A 23951-nucleotide genomic window follows, 5' to 3' on the forward strand; every position below is an offset into this window, starting at 1 on the left:
ACAGATATAGATATATAACTTTTACATGTATCTATGTATATATAGACATGTATCTACCTATGTATATATGTATCTATCTAGATAGATAGATCTATACAATCTATACATATATACACATATACCTATGTACATATGTACGTATTTATAGAAATGTTTTACTCATTCATTTAGTATTGAATAGCACAGGTTACACCTCATAGGGGGTAATACCACAAAGGGAACAATATGTGTTATGTGCAAAGTAAACACATGTAACTAGCTTGAAAAGTACTGGATGGAGCCAAAAGAGGAGTCTAAGGGAATCATGATCTTAATAGAAAAGGATAAAGTTTGGATGCTCTGACATATTTGTAGATAACAATGCTAACATAAGAGCTAAACATAAGCAAAATTAAGGCCATGGGTTATAAGAAAAAGTTATGAATAGTCAAGAGTTGGAAAACAACTTAAATTAAACAATAAAAGCAGGGACCAGCCCCGTGGCACAGTGGTTAAGTTCATACATTACGCTTCAGCAGTCCGGGGTTGGCTGGTTTGGATCCCGGGTGTGGACCTGTGCACTGCTTGTCAGGCCATGCTGTGGCAGGCGTCCCACATATAAAGTAGAGGAAGATGGGCATGGAGGTTAGCTCAGGGCCAGTCTTCCTCAGCAAAAAGAGGAGGATTGGTGGCAGATGTTAGCTCAGGTCTACCTTCCTCAAAATAAATAAATAAATAAACAAACAAACAAACAAATAAATAAAAGCAGTCTGCCCTTGCAAGGTATAAGACATATTATAGTTATATATATATGTATTGTTGCTACTATGAGGTGGTCAGGGACAGCAATTGTGATTAATTAATCTTTATATCACTGGTGCAGGCCACAGAATAAGTTCTCAATAAATATTTGTTGAAAATGGAGGAAGAATGATCACTTAGATAGCTATGTGACCTAGTTAAAAATATCCCAATTCACCAGTGTCACATGTGGTTAAAGAAAATCTGTTTCTGAGTTGTTTTTGTGGGTGTGGTCACAGCCAGCATTAGTGACACACCAGGGAAGATGGCAAACAGACTGAGAACAAGTGCTGTAAAAAGTGACCTCACTGTAACAGCATGGGTGGGCCTGGTAGGTCAGTTCTCATACAAACATATTCATTCTAGAAACTTCTCATATGACTAAGAAGAGGCTGACAGAAATCGAACTGATTTTATCATTAAACAAACAGAAAATATGAAATAGGTAATGGAAAATGTTGAATGAGGACAAGAGGGAATATTTTTAGGTACTTTCATAACCTCCTGCCTTTCATTCACTTTCACACGCTCAGTTTTCTCCCTCCTCAGCCCCCCACCTCCTCCCATGCCTGCCAAACAGTAAAGCAGGGATGTTTCCCCATAATCCATCCATCCAGGAACACTGTCTTTGGAGGTTCAGTGACTTGCCCAAGATCACCTAAGAAGAGACAGAGCCAGGATTTGAAAAATTGGAGCTCCCGGCCATTACCATTCTACTAAACTAGATTATGCAGTAGTGACAGGGCAGGTGAAAAATGCCTTAAAGTCGGGTTTTTCTCCCTATGCTGTCATTAAGCAGCAATTATCCTTCAACTCAACCAAAGATTCCAACTTTACCAGAAAAAGCCATCTAAAAGTTTCTAAATCACCGACCAATATAAAACAAGAAAACACCAAAGATCCAGAAATCTCTAGGAATAAAGAATAAAAGTACAAGAGGATGGGGAGTGTGTTACCTCCCACTTAATCTCATTCATAAGATGGGAATAATAATAACACAGATCTTGTAAGGTTGCAGTAGAGTTAAATAAGTTAATTAAAGCACTTAGAATAATGCTTGGCAAATAGTAAGCATTTAACTAAAGTATAATTATCTTTTCCCTATCAGGTGTAGTGAAATTTTTTATTTTTTATTTTTTGCTAATTAGCATAAAGAAAATTTTAATATCACTATGTGTCTTCAGTTGTCATAGCCCATAATGTGATTTCTAGCAATGTATTCATATTTTTAAAAACTCAAGGGGCCGGCCCGGTGGCATAGTGGTTAAGTTCACGTGCCCTGCTTCAGCAGCCCGGGGTTCACAGTTTCGGATCCCAGGTGCGGACTCATGCACTGCTCATCACGCCATGCTGTGGCGGCATCTCACATAAAATAGAAGAAGATTGCCACAGATGTTAGTTCAGCAACAATCTTCCTCAAGCAAAAAGAGGAAGATTGGCAACAGATGTTAGCTCAGGGCCAATCTTCCTCACACACACACACACAAAATTCTATACAACTTATTTGGATATTCCATGTTGTAATGGCATGCAACATACCATAACTTACCATTTTAACCAGACATTCATATTGCTTTAACAAAAGTGAATTAAAAGATTATTGATCAGGCTGCAAAAGCAGAATGGAGAAATGGTTAAGATCCCAACTCTGCTGTTCTAACTCTAGGTTAGAAACTCAGATCTTCCACTCACTAGCAGAGTGACTTTGGGCAAATTATCTACCCTCTGTATGCCTCAGTTTCCTCATCTGTAAGTTGGAATACTAATAGTATCTACTTCATAGATTTGTTATGAAGATTAAATATCATTACATGTAAAGTTCTAGGAATAGTGCTTTGCATACAGCATGCACTTATGTGAGTTATTTCCTTTACATTTTTTCCATACAGTTGAAAAAATATATTTTGCCAATTGATTTTTTAAAATTTATCAGTAAAATGTTCATATGGAAACATTCCAATTTCCCTACTCTAAATGCCTAAAATATATTTAATATATGGTTGACATTGAAGCCTTGCTATCTGCCTAATTTTAATATATTGTAATTATTGCTTTAATTCTATTTTAATCCTCAGATACTTAGTTAGAGGTGGTTGCCTTTTATTGTCCCAGCCTGTTACTTATCCCAAAACCCATGCATAGATTTAAAGTATAGTGTTTATATAATTTTATAGCAAATTCCCTGACTAACAAAGCAAACTGTTAGAATATAGGAAATTTTATAAATACTTAGAATATTTTATCTTTTTATACAGACACTGCTAAGCACCGTAAGTCTTAGGGTTTAAAGATTGAACAAAATACATGCATATGTTTTTAATCTTTATGCTTAACTACTGTTTACGAAGTATCGAAATTAACAACAGGCTCAAATCAAGCAGACAAATATGCTAGTGACTCATCGTATTTTAATGTTGCTTAATTTTTAGGCTTCCTGTGTGAATTAGCTAAGAGATACAGCAATTTAAAAAATAATGACTAAAACCTTTTCTATTTCCTGCTTAGTTTTCTTCTAAAGGAAATTATTGGTTTTTTAATATTACTCAGACGTTCTCTGTATAAAGAAAACCAAAGAATTAGAATCCTCTTAACAAGCGTAACTTCTAGAGCCAAGAATTTCAGAAGTGAATAGGATAAAAGTACTTTTATAAGTTTAGAAAGGATGGGTCTATGTAGATCTAGATAGAAACAAAGAAACCCAATCAACTATTGTCTGTGTCATGTTAATAGAACGTTATGTCATGTAGATAGAATTTTGTGAATCTTCCAGTCTTGTCCCGGTGTCTTGCGTCATTCACATACCTGCACACCAGGTGTAGGTAGCACTAGGGCAGCACGACAGTGATAACCTCCCCTTGGGATATTCAGATTAATAAAGAATGTCTGCCATTTGAGTCACTCCTTGGAAAACGTCAGAGGCATAATAGAAAAAAGAACCAAAACAATAAAGACATTTAAAAAGTTAACATAAAAAAGTCGAAATGATCAGCTTTCTTACTTATAATTATGGAAAACATTATACTCACATTACTAAGGATGTAGATAAGACTTCAAAGAAAGTCTTAAACTATAGCTGTCCTCTTAGGGACCTGAATATTTTAAAATATTATATACAAAATTTTAAAACTCTACTTATTTAAAATCAATTGACTATCCCCAAATTTTTGTCTTCCCCTACTTCCATTTCATGATTTATAAGGAATTAGCTTTAGCACTCTTTTTAGAGGATAGGTTGAAAAGGCATTTTAATTTCCACCTCACAGTAATTTTAAAACCACATCAATTCTTTTTCATGTGCAGCTGTTTTTTATCCAGAAATGATTGCTCTAGGCATTTTTACTTTACCACACATTTCAGAAGAGAAGGAATGAAGGGGAACCAGCTAATCTACAAATGTTTCACCAACAGTAGATCAGACCAAAAAAAAGTGAGGGGAGAGTTATGAACCAAAACTTCTTTAGAAATAAGAACTGTTCATTAATAGTCTAAATATCGAATATATAATCCACTTTACTTGCATTTAATTATCACTAAAGAGTTGATTCTCAAATTACTTTTCCCCTTACCATTTATTCTCTCAAAAAATGTTTACTTATGTGCTGGGAAATATAAGTGAAGCATAAGGCTGTTCTCAAGAGGTTTGTGATTTGATTGGGAATACAATTGTTGCACATAAAACAATGAGAGAACAATATGAAGCCATAAGACACACTCACTAGAGACTGGCATGCCCAAAAGAAGAAGAAGGAAAAAAGCTGGATGGAGATGAGGATAAGATTTGGATAAGCTAAAGGGAGGCAGGGAAGACATTCTCCCAAGGCGTGAGTGAAGCTTTACAGTGAATGAGGAATGTCTGGGATACACTGGGCAGGCACGTCTTACAGGAGCAGGGTACACAGAGGTGAGCAGAATAATAGAATTTAGCATGGAAGGGGAGCTTAAAGGTCATTTTACTGAACATGCAAAAATCTCTTTTATGACATCTCTTGACCATAGCCATTTAACACCTACTATTATATGTTTCTTGCTTGTTTGTTTAGCAAAACACTTATTATGCTCCAGATACTCTTCTAAAGACTAAACAAACATTAATTCAGGTGTTCTCACAACAACCTTATGACAGGGGTATGATCATCATCCCCACTTTACAGATGAGGAAATGAGGCAAAGAGAGAGTAAGTAATTTGCCTCAGGTCACAGAGCTGGCAAGTGGCTGAGCCAGGATCCTTAGGCAGAAGGTCTGGCTGCAGAGTTCACCCTCTGACCAGGTGTTCACCCTTTCCCAGGGTAGATGGCCCTTCCACTGTTGGTCAGCTCATATGATAAGACACAAGGTTGAAAAGCTTCTAAAATTTTTTCCTACTTTTCTGCATTAGTTGTGTTGTAAATTTGCCTCATAAAAATTCAGATTTCAAGCGAAAAACATCTGGAACTCTAAGAGTGTGAGTATAAGTGAGTTAAAATGGTCACCAAGTATAGTTACCTAGTACTTGTTTAATACTAAAAGCAGTGATGTCTATGACTTTTTAAAAAGTCTCTTAAAATTTATAAAGTGACTCTGACAAATTTTGTGATTCTGTATGTAAAAATAAATGTAGTTGATCTATTCACTTGTTAAACTCTTTAAACAACCTAATGGCTCAGGATATTGTAAAAGATATAAAGACTATGGGATCACTTCAGAGGTAGAATTTTCTCTATGAATTTGAAGAATGTTCATAATTAAGAATTCTTCTCGGCAATCTTTAAAAGTCATGACACTACTTGGGGAGTGGAGACTGCAAGAACTGAGTTAGGCTTTTTATCCCAAAGCCAGATTCGCATAATCCTAAACAGTGGATATGCTCACTCATTCATTCAGTTGATACTGACTGTGTTCCCTCTCTGTACCAGGCGTTGTTTCAGGCACTGGGGATTCCGTGGGGAATAAAATGAACCAGGTTCCTGCCCTCGTGATACTTAACATTCTTTGGGGGTGAGGGGTGCAGGGGGATTTACTCAGGAGGAGTGTAACATACTTTCTGTTTTGCCAAAACTACGCTATGCTGGATTCCCATCTGCCTCCAATTACTACAATTGTGTTATCCAAGAAGAAAAGACTGCAAGAGCTTGAGATATGCCTACATCTCAATAAAAAGAAATAACTTTAGCCAGAAAGAAAGTCTGTTTTTCCGAGCAGCAGCATAAGGAAGTGGAGCCAGCTTTGAGGAACACCTGGGTCTAACGCAATCTCCCAGCAGTCCCCGCTGAACTTCTCCCCAAGCTGAGAAATGCTAAACTTTAAAAAAAATGCTAATAATTTTTAAAGCGTCAAGACTGATGGTAAAATAAACACTTAAATTCACCAAATAGTATTAGCATATAAAAACAAAATATTTTATCATAGAACCAGAAATTGGCAGAATGATCATAGGTTATTATAAAACCTTGGCTATAGAACTGGAAATACAAGTCTATTGATTAAGCCTACCATGACTCATGTAGGATGATTTCCTCCAAGGAAAAGCTTGGTCAGTCAATTAACACTATGATAAGAGTTTTTAGAAAGAGAAGTCAGATGTTTCTAAGTTCTCAGGCCAGGGAGAAATAGTTAAGTCAATAACTGAAAATTTATAGATTTTATCAGAAAAATGGTAAAATATTTAGTGGTGAAAATATAGGTTTTTCTCCATAGAGTTAAAATGTTTATATTGATCATTTTCTTTAAGAAAACATCCTAGGGACATTGTCAGTTACAAAGAGGCATCAATACTCAGGCTCTTTGCTTTAAGGAAGCAGAACTCTGAATTTTTCTTTAATAGCCCAAATAAAACAGCTTCGTGGAGCCCTTTATACCTCTGCTCAAGGCCATGTGTTTTTCTATATTTATTATGAAGGGTTGTGGAAGTTTTTGGGAGTCAAGTAATTAAAACCCAAGACAGATTCTGTTCTCTTAAAGTGGGTTCGATTTTCCACACATAATTTCACAATGGGTGCTAGGACCGGCTAGGCCTATACATGGTGATTGCACCAAATCAGAACTCTAAAATACTCTTGGTTTACTTTCCCATGGCCTAGCACATTTAGTAGAGTCGCATAGTAGGAGAAAAATAAATTCTGGTACCATTTGGTATGATTCTCATGGTATTATCATAATCTCTATTGAGTAAAACCACAATTTTTAAAAATTGGCCCAGTTTATCTATTGTAACTATGACCTAAGTAGTTTAAATAAAAGGCTTGTCATAATAAAGAAGAATCTTGTCTGTCATTCAACACCTGATCTTGGTAGATTGATAATGTGTCTAACAGAACTGAAAGTCCCTGGAAAAAGGGGACCTTTTGAATATGGAAAGAATGTGGAGAAAAGAAGATAAAGAATTTTCAAGCTCATTTGATTTTGAGTATCTTTACACTACGTAGTAAAATTTCATTAACTTGTATTCATAAAATCAAACAATATCACATGGTTTGGGCTAAAGATTAGTTTTGATATATTTATGATGCAAGAAAATCAATAATAACATTTTAAAATAGTCCTTGCCAGTTAGGACAGGTAAAATGAAAACAGTAGGACAAATAGGCACAAGGAACTATTTTGAATTTGTGGAGTATTTCCTGGGATTTAGTTTGCTCCCCAGGGAAGAAAAAACTTCCAAATAAATATTTTAGCAAATAAATACATTACGTTTTTTTCTTTCCTTAAACATTCTGATAAGAAAATATACATAAATACTTTGGTTGGTATCTGAATGCCAAGTATTTCCAAAGTCAATATTGCTCATATTTGGTTAATACCTAAATCTCCAGGGCTAGTTTCCATACTATTCATTCACATGGTCAAATTGGTCAGCCCCCATCACGTGTGCAGCCCTCAGCCACACATTCTGACTAGTGCCAGAGTGAAAGTGAAGTTTAAGAAGCTTAGGAACAGCATCTGGGCCAGCGCTTTTGCCTGTTTCTGGTAGGATCCCAATCTGGGTACAGGCATGAGCTTGAAGGGGGCCTGCAAATCTGCAGACACTGCATGAAACAATTTTTGTGTGTTTGTATGAAAAATTTCAGATAATCCATGGTTTTCATGATTATCAAAGATCCCTATCCCTATAAAAGGGTAACGATTATTGATTTAAGGAGTCCTTGTTCATTGAAGATCCAATGCTCCAATAAAATGCAATACAACTTTGGGTTAAAAGAACTAAAATGATGTATTCTCCCCATTGACCACAAATTGACCTTTGAGATTAGAGTCACAACCTCTCCCTTACAAGCCATTCAAACACCTTGCCACCAGTTGAAACAAAAACTGTTCCAAACGTATATTAAACATTTTTTCTATTAAAGTCTCTTGTATCCTTGGTCTGTTCAGTTAACAATATTTTTGCAACCCTATTATGTGCAGGAGATGTTGAGGATAAAACAGTGAACCAAAATAGATACGTTCCTTGCCTTCCAGAATGGATTTGAGGCATATTTCCTCATTCTCTATATCTACGGGAGAAAGAAAATTATAAAACATACTCAAGTTCATCTAATTTCAACTAGAAAGCGCTAATATTAAACTAAATTGCATGAAGTAAAGTGACATCTAGTGTTAGTTAAGTGGCAGTGAAATATGTGTCAGGACATTGGGTAGCTTTAATTTATTCTTTGGAAATAATGTTAAACTTGGCTTGAGCAACTCTTAAAAGTGTAGTTTTTTCCATTTTTTTTTGTATTTTAGAGTAATTTTGAAATAATCTCAATTTAAATGTTAATAACATTGTTTTTACTTTCTTTACAAAGATTAAAATACTTAAAGCATAGGGAGAAAGAATTACAGCCAAAATAACATTCATGTATCTATCACCCAACTTTGGAAAATCTTAGCATTTTGCAAATCTGCTTCAGATAGTTTAAAAATAAAACATAATAGACACATTTGATGCCCTGCGAACGCTTTCCTGATTTCATTGCCATCTTTTTCTCCTCAAAAGTAACCACTATCTGGTTTATTATCTCTGTGGCTGTTTTAATATTTTTATTACATATTTGTGTACCTATACAATTTATAATATTGCATTTTTTACACTCCATACAAAAGATATCATACTGTATAAATCCTTCTGCAACTTGCTTTTTCAAGTTCGATATTGTATTTTTGAGATTTATTCATATTGGTCATCTAGCTCTAGTCACTTATTTTAACTGCTGTGTGGTGGTAATCCATTGACTGAATTACACCACGATTTATTTATCCTACAGTTGATGGACATTTAGGTTGTTTCCAATCTCTTGCTCTTATAAACCATGCTACAGTGAACATTCTTGTACATGACGCCTTGTGAACACGTTTGAGAGTTTCTCTAGGCTGCATGCCTAGGAAGTATTGCTCAGGTGTATACTTTCAAAACATCTATAGATATTGAGAACTTGCTCTCCAAAGTGGTTGTACCTATTTACACCCTCGCCAGCAGCGCAAAAGAATTCCTATTGCTTCACAATCTCACTAACACTTGGTATTTTCAGGCTTTTTAACTTTTGACAGTCTGCTTGGTGTAAAATGTTATCTCATTGTTATTCAATTTGCATTACTCTGATTAGTGGTAAAACTGAGCTTTTTAAAAAATATGTTTTTACCACTCGTTTCTTCTGTGAATTGCACATTTCTAATGTGTGTCTATTGGACTGCCGAGATTTTCCTTGTTGAATTGTTTTTTACATACTTTTAATACAAGTGCTTCGTTGGTTTAATTTATTGCAAATATTGTTCCCCAGCTTGGCTCTTCACTATGTTCATGCAATCTTTTCATTTTAATGTAATCAACATTATTGGTCTTTCCCTTTTTATAGCTTATTTAAGAAATTCTTTATTAAGCTTTTCTCCTTTCTTCTAAAATGTTTAAAGTTTTGATTTCCATATTTAGGCTTCTATGTTGCTACTCTTGTGTAATGTGTGAGGTAGGGAGGCAATTTTCTTTTTTCCTATGGATAGTGATTGTTCTGGCATTATTCATTGAAGAGACCATCCTTTCCTCATTGTTCACTTTAGTCTTCCTGCCACAGTCACTCCAGAAAGTAGTTGTGTAATGCTTCTCTTGTATAGCACTACTTGTATAGCACCTTGAGTTTCTCTCAATTACGTCGTGTGTCTACTGACCTCCACCTGTGGGCTTATCCCTGCTCACACTCTGAGCCTGGTTTGCTTCCTGCCTGAGAAATATTGGTCACTCTCAGCACCGTTTTTCCTAATGTTCCCAGACTACATGTCTGTGTTCTGGTGACTAGTTTTTCCTTGGTGTCCATATCCTTGTTATTTGCATTTTTATTCTGGGTTCTGAGCTAGGGCGCCCAACCATCCCAGCATTCCCAGGACTGAAGAGTTTCCCCAATGCAGTACTTAAAGTGCTAAAACTGCGACAGTCCCTGGCAAACTAGGATGGGATGGGTGGTCACCGTTAGTTCCTACCTCCAGCTTCAGCTTCCTCCTAGGTTGACCTCTTGACTCTTTAATTTGGTGTTATCTGTATGCTTGCCAGTCATATTTACATCGAACTTATATTTGTTGAGTACCTACTATATGTCAGATGCTGTGTGAAGCATTTTCACATATAGCGTCTCATTGAACAGTTAGAACAGCTCAGTATGTCTTCCTTTTACACATGAGGAGAATTGTATTTAATTGTCAAGGATCACAAAATTAGTGATGTAAAAGAATGAAACCCAAGCCTCTTAACTAAATATATTTTATTTCTACTAAATTTGCTATCTTCCTAGCCCGAGGAAAACACAGCTATAATTGCACATATGGGGTCTACGCTTGTACCAACTGAACTTGCAGATGGAACCACATTATGCCTAGCCTCTTGCTGTCCATGCATTTTTGGCCTAATGATTTCTGGTACATTTGATGGTACATGAAGTCAACTTCACGTGTTCTAAAGCACAAGTGATAATCCCGTTTGTTATGCAACAGTATGAACATCTCAAATGTTTCTTAGGATAAAAGCTAAGAAGAAAGATAAACAGGAATACTATTGCATGGCGCATCACACTGCCACATCAGATTGTATCCCTCCAGTCAAAATGTCACTGCATGGGATGTGGGATCTTTACATTCTAATGCATCTACTTTATCAGTCTTTTCCTTTTTATAGCTTACTTAAGAAATCATCAAGTTTTTCCCCTTTACTTTTTCCAAATCTCAAATGTCATTTGTAGATTATTCATACAAAATATTATTTGTATAATTTAGTTCCCCAAATATTAACAGGCATTAGGTGGAGGAGAAAATGGTCCAATTATTTGGGAAACAAATTTCTTTTTTATACAAATTTTCAGTCTTGATTGTGCTAATTTGCATTGTTACTTCCTTACAGAAAGATGGTGTAGCATTTTCCAAATGGCTTGATGATGAAACCTTTTTGTTTTGTTTCATTTTGTTTTGTTTTGTAACTTCTCACATGCTGTGGAATATAGGGAAATGCTCTTTTCATCTGTAACAGCACAATATCCTCCAGAGGGCAGCAGATTCCCTTGGCATATGGCCAATCACCTGTTCTTTGAACAGACTGATAAGTGTCCTAGAGCATGCTCTATTAGTCCAGTCATTGATGTAAAATTTCCAGTTCCTGTAGCAGAGATAGGCATTGAAATGCAGCTCAAGGCTGATGATAAGATGTATGTGTGGCACTGAGATATAATGCCCCAAAACAAACTAATTGAGTCTCTGACTGATTACAGTTACATCATTGGATTATAAAGTTCAGATCACAGATCGTGTCTTTTCCTTCTTATCTTCAAACAGCAAACATTAATCGAATGCTCCATAAGGAATAAAATGAAACAGTATTAGAATTAGCTCCTTTCCCGAGGAGCTTACTAAGAGACAGGAGAGAGATTTAGATACGGTAGCACTTTTAGCTCAACAACTTTCATGCCTGGCTGCTAATTAGAATCACCTGGGGCCACTTTTAAACACGAACAATGCCCAGGTCCCACCTCAGAACAATTAAATTTGAATCTCTGTGTTTGTCTCTAGGTGTGGCATTAAAAAAATAAAATGTTCCCAGGTGATTTAACCAGCAGCCAGGGTTGAAAACCATTGTATTAAGATGATAAAATAACTTTTAGGTAAGTGGTTTCTGACCTTTTCAAAGAGGAGAAATTTAGACTTCTTTTCCCAGGGGAAATGTTTTAAATCTAGAAGAATACAAAAAAGAACAGAGTCATTCTTACATCCTCTGTCCAAAGTTAATCTTTGTTAACCTCTTTATTCTTTCTTAGTCATGAGTTTTGCGCACAACTAACTCAAACAAACAAAACCCATACCTGATATTTCCTGAACTTCAGAAAACATTTCCTAGTCTTAGAGCAAAAGACGTCACTTTTGCTAACCCCCAAAATTCATTATAGCTCGCCTTAGTTAACAAATAGCCTAGCACATTCCAAATAGATCCACTCAGCCCATGAACCTCATCTGACGAAAATGAGTTCTGTTCATTTGCTACCTGAATAGAGCTAAGAGGTTTATTTGCACAAAGACTAACTGGGAAGGTGGAGGAGGAGAGAGTGAGAGATCAAGAAAATATTAATGAATATATATCTTCCGGTTGCAAAGAGATATAGAGCAAGCACCTGCCTGGCTGGTAGGAATGAGAAGTACAGGCTATAGTTATGCATTGGAGGTTTTCTTCATGCAAAATTAACTGGCTGATAGTGGGAAGTGACTGCGTGGAGATGTGTCTCATTTATACCATGTTCTCACTGTGAGCTCGGTTAGTGTCAATAACCTGAGAGGATGGCTGTTTTCAGGGCATCACAGGGCTGGAGACCTCCTGAAGATAATGAACAGTCTTTGAAGGGGCTGGCTCTGTGGAGTAGTGGTTAAGCTTGGTACTCTCGGTGCTCTCTGCTTCAGCAGCTGGAGTTTGGTTCCTGGGCCCAGACCTACACTACTCATCAGAGGCCATGCTGTGGCAGTGGCTCACATACAAAATAGAGGAAGATTAGCAACAGATGTTAGGTCAGGGCAAATCTTTCTCAGCAAAAAAAGAAAAAAAGTCTTTGAACTAAAAGATAGTCTTTGAAAATAAAATACAGGCAGAAATATGGGCTCAGTTCCTCTGATAGATAGTTTAAGCAAAGGATATGATTGATCTTTTGCAAAAGGTTCTGGAAATCAAACTAAAAATGCTTAGCTAGGTCTAATGAAGTATACTTGAGCGACCCAGAGGAAAATATTACTATCCCCATCTTATATACGAAGTATCTAAAATCAGAAAAATTAAGAAATTCTCCCAGAGTTGCAAGCAAAGAAGAAGCAGACTGGGATTTGAAACCAGGCAGACTGGCTTCAAAGTCTGTCTGCATGCTTCACCACTGCATTGTATAGCCTCAGAATTTACGGAAAAAACCCTCACGTTGTAATACAGAAAACACATGTATGCGCACATTTATATGTATTACCTTTTCTAAAGCATGTATTTTAATGTCTCTAAAATTAGGATTTTATCAACAATCGATGGTGTTTACAATTATAATGACATAACTCGATACATAAATGATATCTATAATTATAATGACACATAATTGATACATAAAACAATGGTGCATCTTTGAAATATGGTCAAATAAATCTCATAGGCCCTTGTAGTTGTTCCTTTTCAAAGGAAGGTGTTTGTAAAATCAGAAATCCTCTTCTAAGAAAAGTGATGAAATAAATACAAATATATGCAAATGAAAGTTTACTCATTTATTTAACCAAGGAATATTTATTGAGTTTAGAGATCAGCATAGTAAAGAGACCCAACTCTGGAGTCATACAGACCTGGGTCAAATTCTGGCTAAACTATTTTCCTGCTACATGACCTTGAATAAGTTACCTAATCTCTCTAAATGTAAAATGGAGATGCTAACATTATCTCATGGAGTTATTGTGAGGATTAAATGTAATAATTCATTTAAGGGATAGCACAATGTTCAGCATATTGATAAATGTCATCTACTATTATCATGATTAATTTTTGAAAAAGGTTAAACACCTCCATTGTGTCACACAGTGTTCCAAGATTTGGTAACGACCTTATTACAATGAAATAAGAAAAAGGTTTTGCTCTCATAAAGCTTATATCCTAGTTGGGAAGGACATAATTATTGTTGTATTTACTATGTGGTCAGCACCAGGCAAGTCACTTATAGTTTAAAGATGAATAAAATGTCTTGTCCACTCTAGAGTGATTAACACTGTAGTAAAACAGTTATCTATTAGTTAAAACCTAATTGTATAAGTCTCTTTAAAAGTAGCTTATGTCCTTAACAAGGTAATTAAGCATTTCTATTTGCGGCCTAGTAAAAGATTCAAAGTAGGTAATCCAAAAATATTTTTTGACTCAAATTGAACTGCATATCTCTTCTTTCTAATTTGCTGTGAGTTGGGAAACCAAAAGGAGCCTTCTCCCAGACAGTTTTTTTTTTAAATCCTACTATAGAATCAAAGGAAATTTTAAAACATCAAATATATAGCATCCATGTTCCAATTACAAATTCAAATGTTTCACTCATTGCCATATACTTTATCCTCACATATTAACTAAGTTGTCCTTTATCACTAGAGTAATTATCTTTCATTATCAACTTGTGCTGAGTCACCAAAAAATTCATTTTACCATATAAGGTGAGCTGGGCCCCAGTGATCAATTCTTAGTGATCTTTTACCCAACTCTAATAATCTTTACCTTTATACAAGAAGAGAACAAGATGAAGTGAGATGGTTTGTGGCTCAGTTTCCTTATTTCAGATGAGAACTAGAGGGATCATTGTGATTTTGTGGCTCTTACCTCATAGCAAAAATTGGTTGAGCCAATGCAGGTTTCCTTATTCCAACTTAAGGCCATGAACTGCCTATGTAATGTTCTTGGCCTCAGTTTCCCTGTTCGGAAATAAACTGAAAGAGATTTTTTCTTTAAGTGTCTTTTGCGAATACATAAGTAATATATATACTGATTTCCGAATGTTTGGAAAACACAGAAAAATATGAAAATAAGCCATAATCTTATCACCCAGAGACAGCCACTATTAACATTTTGACATATTTCTCTCTAGAAAGAGGAAAAGAGAAAGGAGAGCTGGGACTTGTCCATAGATTCCATGACCGCAATCATTATACTCTAAGTAGGTTTGGACTCCAACAGGAAAAAACTCATACTATGGTAGGGAAGTCATTTAACAATCAGTAACCCAGCACCTACTCTGTGCCGGGCACTGTGCCGGGTGCAGGGGATTCGAGGATGAATACGCTGTGGTCCCTGTGTTCAAGAAGCTTCTAGTTGAGTCAAGAAGACAAATAATTACACATGCTATACTGCAACATGTTAATTGCTACAACAGAGGTAGAAAAAAGTGTTGTCAGAGCCCAGAGGAAGGAGTGATGCTATGAGAGACAGGGAAAGGCTCATATTGAATGTACCATTAGGGCTGGCTCTGGAAAGGTAGGCAGAAAATGGAGAGAAAGGCATTCCATGCAGAGGGAACAGCATGTGCAAAGGCAAAATTCTATAGATAATCTATACATTGACTTCTTCATTAAACCCCTCTTTAAAAACAATGCAAAGAGACATTATGCTGCTTTTGACAGAAGGCAATAGTTCTCAGCAGCATCCTTTCCTTCTTGCATCATGACAAAAACTGCTGTTAGTTCACATTAAAATGGCAGTGATATTTGGCAGAAATCTACTGTATTCTTCCTTAATGAGTTGTCAGAGATTCTGCCGTGCCGTTTGTCTTCTAAGCAAGTTATTATGAAGGCTGTCAGTAAAGGGTAAAGATGAGGAGAAGCAATATATTCACCAGTCAGCAGGGGGCTGAGAATCTGTTCATTTAGAATCAGCAGGGGGCCGTGGGAAAACGTCTATTCTTTAAGCAAGCCTATGAAGGACTACCATTCAAAAGATGGGGTAGGTTTGTAAGAAGCTAAGAAAGTCTTCCTCTAATTTAAAGCCGTAGGAGCTTTCCGTAGGCCCTATGTCTGCTTAAAGACAGAGAATGAAATAAACCATAGCAGACATTCTGATATAAGAGTGAACTTAATTTTGACCACTCACCAAAACCTAATTGAGAGACTGACAGATGAATCTGATACTATACAGAAAGTCATGTGTATGGATAATTAAGTCGAGTCACATATGTCAAAATAATTCACACTCAGTCTGCAGTATAGGAATTCACTGTCTTACTGAAGCTATTAACTATGTGTGGAATTAAGAATTAAGATGGTTTGTTTGTCTTCCCCGAGGTTCTTACAGTTTGGTAAGGGGCAAAGTTTGGAGAAAGACAGATACTGCCTCTGTGGCCTATTCCTTATGGGACTTTGAAGGAGTTACTTAGCAACTGTAGTTAACAATACCTACTTCACAGAATTGCTGTAAGGATTAAATGAGATAATATAAGACAAGTGTTGGCACATAAGTGCTCAATAAATGGCAGTCATAACAATGCTGCTGCTGCTGGCCTAAATATATTATTATTATATAGATCCAAGAACAATGTAAACTTTTCCCAATCATAATATGTTCCCTTTAGAGAGAAGAAAACTTTTATTAAATCTAAATAATAACGGATAAATGAATTATGCATAAAAATATTTTCTGCTGATAAATTTTATCTTTTGTACTGTCAATACTACAATCTAACCTGTTATCTATAATTGGACAGAAACAGAACCAGTGTTAGTTCCCCTTCTTAATTTATCACATTGCTAATTGCTCTGCAATACTTTGAGAATCAAGATATTAGTGTGAACAGCATCACTGCAAAATCTCATTTTACGTTGTATGGTTTTAAAATAATTATATTTTACTGCCTAACATTCTCAACATACATGGAAAACTGAACAGTTTAATATATAAGAAATGTATTGTTACTTAAACTGAAAGGCTGTTATATCCTTTATTTGGGAAAATAAAGGATCAATCTCCTGTAATTGAAACCATAGTTACAACTCAAGGGATAGTTTTTATTTTAATCTTCATTTTTTCCAGTTATTAATTTAATCTACCAGAGAATAATAACCAATTAAAGTTGGACAGGTCCTTAAGATGATCTATTTCAACGCCTTAATTTGACTAATGCAAAACTAAGGCCTGGAGGAGTCAAGGGACTTAACCAAATATCACTGGTACCAAGGGTAATATTTAAAAATTTTTGTTTTCAGAATTTCAGCAACTATAAATAATAAAACCTGATAATTGCTAGAAATAAATAATAGAACTAATTTGGTTTGGAATAAACCTGACTCTTTCTATCTTAAGTGGTTCTCTCACCTAAGGACAAATATCAGCTATTTGGAACATTGTGACTAACATTAAGTGCTTCATTTCCACAGTCCCTTAATTATCAGCCCACATTACTTCTAAAACACATAGAAACGTTCTTCAGTACCTTAAAAGTTAAAGCGCTCCTCAAAGTTTCTCCTTTTAGGCACTGGATAGAAATGGATGTAGAATCATATTTGGCTTTGGGAAATTTCACGTTTCCTGGCATACAATTAATATGTCTCTCAAATATTTGTCTATATTGTCTTGTTCGTTGTAACTACAGTATATATTAGTCAACAAGATCAAATAAGATACTATATATTTTTTAACAGAGGATACTCCTTCTGTCTGAGAATAACACAGAATGGCTATTTTCCTGTAAGCCAGTTGATGTCACTCTATAAAATATGCAGTAATTATCATAAAAAACTAAAATAGACTTCTTAACCTTATACTACAACAATTTTTCACCCATACACATTCAGTCATGCATGTAAAGCTGTCATTTCCAATCTAGACCATTTCTGATTAGTCTTAGCTATTCTGAAGCAATGCCAATCAGAGTGATTATGTTATCACTGTTGTGGTAATTAAGTGCTCTATTTGTTTACTATTGAAAGCACAACTGATCTGATACATAGTCAAGTTACAAATAGTTCTGTGTCTGATATTAATGAATGCCCATAATGCATTTTCCCAAAGTTATTTCTTCACAGTTAAAATGACACAACTTACAATGAAAATTCTTCCCCCTTCAATCAGTGCTTCTCAACTAGGGGAACTTTGCCTCCCAGGGGACATTTGACAACGTCTAGAGACATTTTTGGTTGTCACAACAGCAGGGCTTGGGGGAGGGGTGCTACTGGCATCTAATGGGCAGAGGCCAGGGATGCTGCAAAACATCCTACAATGTACAGGACAGACCCCACCCCCACCACCCCAACAGAGAATTATCTGATCCAAAACATCAGTAGTTAAAAACTTCTGGAGGCGGTGGCCCCATGGCATAGTGGTTAAGTTTGGCGTGTTCCACTTCGGGGGCTCGGGTTCACAGATTCCAATCCTGGGGGTGGACCTACACCACCAGTCAGCCATGCTGTGGCAGTGACCCATATATAAAATGGAGGAAGACTGGCACAGATGTTAGCTCAGGGCTTATGTTCCTCAAGCAAAGAAAGAGGAAGATTGGCAACAGATGTTAGTTCAGGGCTAATCATCCTCAGGAAAAACAAAAAGTTCTGGAGATGACATACTCAATGGACAAAAGCTGAAAGCCATCCCTCTGAGGACAGGAACAAGACAAGGGTGCCCACTTTCACCACTCCTATTCAACATAGTACTGGAGGTGCTGGCCAGAGCAATTCGGCAGGAAAAAGAAATAAAAGGAATCCAAATAGGTAACGAAGAAGTAAAACTCTCGTTGTTTGCAGATGACATGATCTTATACATAGAAAACCCCAAAGAATCCACAGAAAAACTATTAGAAATAATCAACAACTACAGCAAAGTAGCAGGGTATAAAATTAACGTGCATAAATCAGTAGCATTTCTATACACTAACAATAAACTAACAGAAAAAGAACTCAAGAACTCTATCCCATTCACAATCGCAACGAAAAGAATAAAATACCTTGGGATAAACTTAACCAAGGAAGTGAAGGATCTATACAATGAAAACTACAAGACTTTCTTGAAAGAAATAGGCGATGACATAAAGAGATGGAAAAACATTCCTTGCACATGGATTGGAAGAATAAACATAGTTAAAATGTCCATACTACCTAAAGCAATATACAGATTCAATGCTATCCCAATCAGAATCCCAAGAACATTCTTCACAGAAATTGAGCAAACAATCCTAAAATTCATATGGGGGAACAAAAGACCGCGAATTGCTAAAGCAATCCTGAGCAAGAAAAACAAAGCCGGCGGAATCACAATCCCCGATTTCAAAACATACTACAAAGCTACAGTGATCAAAACAGCATGGTACTGGTACAAAAACAGGTCCACAGATCAATGGAACAGAATTGAAAGCCCAGAGATAAAACCACACATCTATGGACAGCTAATCTTCGACAAAGGAGCAGAGGGCCTACAATGGAGAAAAGAAAGTCTCTTCAACAAACGGTGCTGGGAAAACTGGACAGCCACATGCAAAAGATTGAAAATTGACCATTCTTTTTCACCACACACCAAAATAAACTCAAAATGGATCAAAGACCTAAAGATTAGGCCTGAGACAATAAGTCTTTTGGAAGAGAATATAGGCAGTACACTCTTTGACATCAGTTTCAAAAGAATCTTTTCGGACACTGTAACTCCTCAGTTGAGGGAAACAATAGAAAGAATAAACAAATGGGACTTCATCAGACTAAAGAGCTTCTTCAAGGCAAGGGAAAACAGGATTGAAACAAAAAAACAGCTCACTAATTGGGAAAACATATTTACAAGCCACTTATCCGACAAAGGGTTAATCTCCATAATATACAAAGAACTCACACTGCTTAACAACAAAAAAACAAACAACCCGATCAAAAAATGGGCAGAGGACATGAACAGACATTTCTCAAAAGAAGATATGAATATGGCCAATAGACACATGAAAAGATGTTCATCATCGCTAATCATCAGGGAAATGCAAATCAAAACTACACTAAGATATCACCTTACCCCCGTTAGATTGGCAAAAACATCCAAAACCAAGAACGACAAATGTTGGAGAGGTTGTGGAGAAAGAGGAACCCTCATACACTGTTGGTGGGAATGCAAACTGGTACAGCCACTATGGAAAACAGTATGGAGATTTCTCAAAAAGTTAAAAATAGAAATACCCTATGACCCAGCCATCCCATTACTGGGTATCTATCCTAAGAACCTGATATCAGATATCTCAAGAGTCCGTTGCACCCCTATGTTCATCGCAGCATTATTTACAATAGCCAAGATGTGGAACCAGCCTACACGCCCAGAAACTGATGATTGGATAAAGAAGATGTGGTATATATACACAATGGAATACTACTCAGCCATAAAAAAAGACGAAATTGGCCCATTCACAACAACGTGGATGGACCTCGAGGGCATTATGTTAAGCGAAATAAGTCAGTCAGAGAAAGACGAACTCTATATGACTCCACTCATAGGTGGAAATTAGTATATTGAGAAGGAGATCTGATCGGTGGTTACCAGGGAAAAGGGGGGGTGGGGGGAGGGTACGGAGGGGGAAGTGGTGTACCCACAACATGACTAACAAAAATGTACAACTGAAAAAAAAAAAATTTTTGTTGCATTTAAATTTTCTAGGAGGGATAAATATTTGCTTTTTTCATTTTGTAATCAACAACAAGTACTATTGTTCAGATATAATGATCAGAAAATGTGGTCTGTCCTACTTCTAACTATTTGGATGTGATGAATTTTAGTAAATATACATATCTATGTAACCACCAAAAAAAAAAAAAAAAAGTTCTGGAGATGGAATAGTGGTGATGGTTGTACAACAATGTGAGTGTGCTTATTGCCAATAAACTGTACACTCAAAAATAGTTAACGTGGTAAATTTTATGTTATGTATATTTTATCACAATTTAAAAAAATCAAGTGCTAAGACTGAGAGCTTTAAATCATTGAGAGTCCTTCTTTAGAGAAAGTACTTCGGTACTTCTAGGAAGGCCAAAAAGACACTGTGCACCTGATAAAATGACATTAATAAGGCAGACAACTTTAGTTTCCTCTTGTAAAATCGTATTTTGTTCTCTCTTGACTTGCTTCCAAATTTCTTTCATCTACTAATGAACAATTCCAAACAATAGTTTCCTCACCTACATGCATACTGCTGCAATAAAAATGAAAACAAAACCTATAACTGGGTTTTTTGGCTTAGCTCATTTGACTTAGGTTTCAGTTACATACCACCAAAAGTCTTGACAAACATAAGAGGCAGCAAAGAAATCTGGACAAACACAGAAAGTAATAAAACTTGCAATCACATGGGCTACACAGAAAAGAAAGGAAAACAAAACAGAAGCGACATGCTCCAAAAAACACTGAAGACAGCAGTAAAGATTTATTTTCTTTTTCTGGTATTAGTCACAAAGGAAGGTAAATGCAGTTGTCCACTAATAGTGTTCTATTAAGCAAGTCTATCAAATATGGACTCCAACTTCAACCTAGGCTTTTTCCAACCCACCTTCCCACTACTTTACATTTATATATCTCACCTGTGTTCAAGTTGGAGTCAGTAGTAGTCGCTTCACTTATCTACTATTTCAACTTTCAAAGTATTTTTATCAATAGTCTCTCTTCCCCAATGTAGTCAATGCTAATTAAAACATTTCTATTGGAAAAGCACATATTATTAATAACTTTGCTGAAGCTGGATTAGAGAATATCAGCAAAGCCATAGCCCTTCAGAAGTTTTGATATCAATATAAATGAAAATCAAGCTCTAAAATTGGAACACAATTATTAGAATCAAAAGTTCTTTCTCAAGCCAGCCCCAGTGGCCTAGTGGTTAAGTTTGGTCCACTCCCAGCACAGACCTACGTCACTTGTGAGTGGCCATGCTGTGGCCACCCATATATAAAAAGAAGAAGATTGGCAACAGATGTTAGGTCAGGACGAATCTTCCTCAGCAAAAAAAAGTTTCTTTCTCACCTATAATATAGCCACATCGTAAAAATAAATATCTTACACAACTTCTACTAAAATTACCCCTAGTTCTGTAACTGAAAATTGGAAAAAAAGACACTGATAATGTGTTAAAATAAGAGTTTTAGTCATATATGTAGAGAAATCCTTGTTGCAACATTGTAAGTACTTTAATTTATAAAAGAGATGAGGAGAAGAAAATATAGGAAAATATCTTAATGACATTGGGTAAAGCAAAAATTTAAACAAAACAAGTATGGGGCCGGCCCTATGGCCAAGTGGTTAAGTTTGCCTGCTCTGCTCCAGCGGCCCAGGGTTTCACTGGTTCGGATCCCGGGCACGGACATGGCACTGCTCATCAGGCCATGCTGAGGTGGCGTCCCACACAGCACAACCAGAGGCTCTCACAACTAGAATATACAACTATGTATGGGAGGGCTTTGGGGAGGAGAAGAAGAGGAAGAAAAGAAAAGATTGGCAACAGATGTTAGCACAGGTGCCAATCTTTAAAAGAAAAAGAAGAAACTATAAAGAAAAAGATTAATGGATTGAAAATATTAAAATTAATACTTTCTGTATGGCAGAAGATACTATAAGCAAAATCAAAGGTCAGGCCCCAGTCTGAGACGGCGTCTCTCGGAAGCACACAGTCAGCACTTGGGGAGCTTTCTTATTTTTTTTTTAAAGGTTGGCACCTGGGCTAACAACTGTTGCCAATCTTTTCTTTATTATTTTTTTCAAGGATTGGCACCTGGGTTAACAACTGATGCTAATCTTTTTTTTTTTCTGCTTTATCTCCCCAAATCCCCCCTGTACATACACAGTTGTATATCTTAGTTGCGGGTCCTTCTAGCTGTGGGATGTGGGACGCCGCCTCAACGTAGCCTGATGAGCCGTGCCACGTCCGCGCCCAGGATCCGAATCCTGGGCCACCGCAGCAGAGCACGGGAACTTAACCACTCGGCCACGGAACCGGCCACGGAACCGGCGCTGGAGCTTTATACAAGTACTGATTCTTAGGTCTCATTCCCAGAGATTGTGAGTTTAAGCGGATGAAGTTGCAGCTGGGGTGCCTACGGTTTTGAAAGCTCCCAGAGCGACTCTATTGTAGCCAAGGGTGAGAAACATTGGCTTAGAAGAAGGAAGTTGCAATGTGTATAACCTACAAAGTATTTTTATTCAGAACTATAAAGGAATCAATGAGAAAAAGTAAAATAGCCAATAAAAAATTGGACAAAGGATTTTTTAAATATATATTTTTTTCTTATATATATGTATTTTATTGTGGCAGCATTTGTTTCTAACATTATATACATTTCAGGTGTACACCATTATATTTTGATTTCTGTGTAGATTACATCATGTTCACCACCCAAAGACTAATTACAATCCATCACCACACTCATGTGCCTAATCACCCCTTTCACCCTCTTTCCTCCCCCTTCCCCTCTGGTAACCACCAATCCAATCTCTGTCTCTATGTGTGTGTTTGTCACTGTTTTTCTCTTCTACTTATGAGTGAGATCATACGGTATTTGACTTTCTCCCTCTGACTTATTTCACTGGGCATAATACCTTCAAGGTCCATCCATGTTGTCACAAATGGCCAGATTTCATCATTTCTTAAGGCTGAGTAGTACTCCATTGTGTAGATATACCACATCTTCTCTATCCATTCTGGACAAAGGATTTAAACAGGCAATTAACTAAAGAGAAAACTCACACCAATAAACATACAAAAAGATGCTCAATTTTCTAATAGCCAGGGAAATACACATTAAATGAGATGCCAATTCACCTTAATCAGAGTGGCAAAATTATAAGAGTTTGTTAATGCAGTGAAGCAACGGGAACTCTCAAACAGGGCTGGTAGGAGCATAGATTGGTACAACCCTGTGATGGCTAATTTGATGTGTCATCTTGGCTAGGTTATGGTGTCCAGTTGCTTGGTCAAACATGAGTCTAGATGTTGCTATGAAGGCATTTTTTTAGATGTGATTAACATTTAAATCAGTAGACTTTAAGTGGACCAGATTACTCTATATAATGGGGGTGGGCTTCACCCAATCAGTTGAAGGCCTTAAGAGCAAAGACTCAGGTTTCTCAAAGAAGCAATTCTGCCTCAAATCTGCCCTGCCAATATTTCCAGTTTGCTGGCCTGCCCTGTAGATTTCAGGCTTAAGACTGCAACATCAACTTTTACCTAAATCTCTAGCTTGCCAGATAGCCCCACAGATTTCGGATTTG

General features: G+C 36.6%; 2 protein-coding genes across 7 annotated transcripts in view; one reads left to right on the forward strand and one right to left on the reverse strand.

Annotated features, from left to right (window-relative positions):
- Positions 1 to 23951, reverse strand: part of NTN4 (netrin 4) — a 170672-nt gene that overhangs the window by 134086 nt on the left and 12635 nt on the right. For 3 of the 6 annotated variants that reach the window (XM_070600195.1, XM_070600199.1, XM_070600194.1), the window contains exon 3: positions 23280 to 23381. The exons of 2 other annotated variants lie outside the window; for them this stretch is intronic. The gene's annotated coding sequence lies outside the window, so the exon portion shown is untranslated. Of the gene's footprint in view, positions 1 to 503; positions 689 to 3582; positions 3682 to 23279; positions 23382 to 23951 lie in introns of those variants that run through there. One more of the 6 variants, XM_070600197.1, reaches the window with a different exon arrangement.
- Positions 1 to 23951, forward strand: part of SNRPF (small nuclear ribonucleoprotein polypeptide F) — a 56663-nt gene that overhangs the window by 13467 nt on the left and 19245 nt on the right. The gene's annotated exons all lie outside the window — the stretch shown is intronic.

Source organism: Equus przewalskii, chromosome 29 (genome assembly GCF_037783145.1).
Source record: "Equus przewalskii isolate Varuska chromosome 29, EquPr2, whole genome shotgun sequence".
In the NCBI taxonomy this organism is placed as follows: Eukaryota; Metazoa; Chordata; class Mammalia; order Perissodactyla; family Equidae; genus Equus; species Equus przewalskii.